Source organism: Sinocyclocheilus grahami, unplaced genomic scaffold, assembly GCF_001515645.1.
Source record: "Sinocyclocheilus grahami isolate Dianchi unplaced genomic scaffold, SAMN03320097.WGS_v1.1 scaffold442.1, whole genome shotgun sequence".
NCBI lineage: Eukaryota > Metazoa > Chordata > Actinopteri > Cypriniformes > Cyprinidae > Sinocyclocheilus > Sinocyclocheilus grahami.
The window spans coordinates 682,013-684,217 of record NW_015505621.1 but is presented as its reverse complement, the minus strand read 5'-3'; the positions used below and the strand labels follow the sequence as shown (position 1 = coordinate 684,217).

The 2,205-nt window shown below is 32.6% G+C and overlaps 1 pseudogene; it reads left to right on the top strand.

The window, feature by feature from the left end:
* Positions 1-2,205, top strand: part of LOC107552144 (probable ATP-dependent RNA helicase DHX37) — a 23,156-nt pseudogene that overhangs the window by 13,917 nt on the left and 7,034 nt on the right.

Below are 2,205 nucleotides of genomic sequence, written 5' to 3'. Positions count from 1 at the left end.
CAGCTGGCCAATCAGAGCAGACTGTGCTTGTCGGAAGGAGGGACTTTGTAGAAAACGAAGCGTTTGAGAGAGGCGGGGCATAGAGGACCTACAATAATGTACAGTATTTGAAAAATAATGTGTTTTTTGAACATTAAAGCATGTCAACATATTCTGTTACACCAAATACACAAAATAATGATCTTTAAAAAAAGCATCATATGACCCCTTTAATAAAATCGCACATATTTGCAAAATATTTCAAAGGTGATATAAACTATTTCTTCATCACTGTCATGTTTATAGATTTTTTTAAATGCATAAAATATATATTAATTGTAATGTTCATGTAACAAAATAGTGAATAAGCACATAAATATGAACTACAGGTCCCATAAAATGGTAATGACAGATGTTTTAGTCATTTAAACCAGTGTTATTTCAGTATACTAAAGTTTTTATTAATACTTTGAACTAATTTTTATTTTTACATTTTACATTTAGATTTTAGTATTATTAATTTAGCTGAAGTTTTAGTAATTTAGTTGTGTGTTTTTGCCATTTTTATTCGTTTTAAAATATGTCCATTTAGTTTTACTTAATTTTTATTCCAGTTTTGGTTTTAGTTATTTTAGTTAAACTAAATGTAAATGAGAAATAATTGCAAATTGATGAAAAAATCAGTTTTATTTATTCGTTAATATTTAAGTAACACATTTTTTGTTGTTGTTTTAGTCTTATTTGTAATTTTAGTTACTATAATAACCCTGATTTAGACCCGATCGGTGTAGCTGTAAACTTTTTTTTTTAATCTTTTCATGTATAAAAATGTATATTATGTAGTTATTAAATATGTACATATTTGCATATTATTACATATTATTATCATTATCATGTTTGTAACTAGATATTGTATAATTAAAACACATTTCAATATTTATATTGTAATGTTTTCAAAAACGTTCATGAACACATTCCGTTGAACTATAGGTCTATATAAGTAACTATAAGTATCATACAAATGATAATAAAAATTATTTTCCAACAAAACCCTGACAGTCAACTGTAATAATATTTAAATTTAGTGCTGTTTACCTGTTAAAAATGTTGATAGTTGCAAAGTATTTCAGAACGTTAATTTGTGTCTTGTCTTAGCTTCGTTTTTAGTGTATTTCATTGGTTGGTTCTTTCTTAACCAGTTTCTCTCTCTCTGTTGTAGTTTGGGTGAGATGGAGAGGCCGCGCAATGGCTGGGTTTCCCCGTAGCACCGCGGTATGCTAAGATGCTGTCAGCAGGGCTGTATGCCGTATATCGTCACTATAGTGGCAGCCATGACCGTCAGAGAGATCTTTGAGGAATACGACAGGTCATTCAAATAACACATGCACTTCATTCACTTCAGAAGAAACATTAGGAAACTGTAGCGCTCACTCTGTCTCTCTCTGGGTTTCTCAGGCCTGCGGGCAGCGATGAGGAGAGCACTAAGATGGCAGGGAAGAAAGCCAGATGTGTTCAGATGAGGAGGTTATGGGCTGGTCAAGGACAGTCGCTTCAGCTGGGAGATCTGATGGTTCTGCTGGGCAGGGGCGGATTGGCCATCTGGCAATGTGACACTGAGGACTGGAGTAATGATGCTGAAAATTCAGTGCTGCGTCACAGAAATAAATTATATTTTAAAGTATAATAAGGTAGGAAACCAATATTAGAAATTGCAATAATATTGAACAATATTACTGTATTTTTGATCAAATAAATACAGCCTTGATGAGATAAGACTCCATACATTTTTTTTTTATTATATAAAAGAGATATATATCAGATATACATAATAGGCCTGTGTGTGTGAATCCCTTATTCTGTCCCTTATTTTTCTACGAAAAACCACGATTGTCCCTTATTTTCCTTTTCTGAAGTTGACAACCCTAGCCGCTGAGGCAAGAAGAAAACAGAAAATACAGCTAGCACAAGTCATTTTCCCACTTCTTCTGCCAGTTAGCTCTTGTTTTTTTTTTTTTTTTTGACAGTAGCCTACATTGTATTAAACAGTTGTAAGCTTAGCGTAGAACCCCAGTATATTTTAAAATGTCATTGCTTCGTGATAATTGGTTAGCTTAAATGTTAATGAGCCTGTCACTGAATTGCATGACTGAAATATCAGCAACTGATGTAGGCTACTTGCAATGTCTAACACATCAAAAACCTATAGCAATAGCCATAGTACTATAG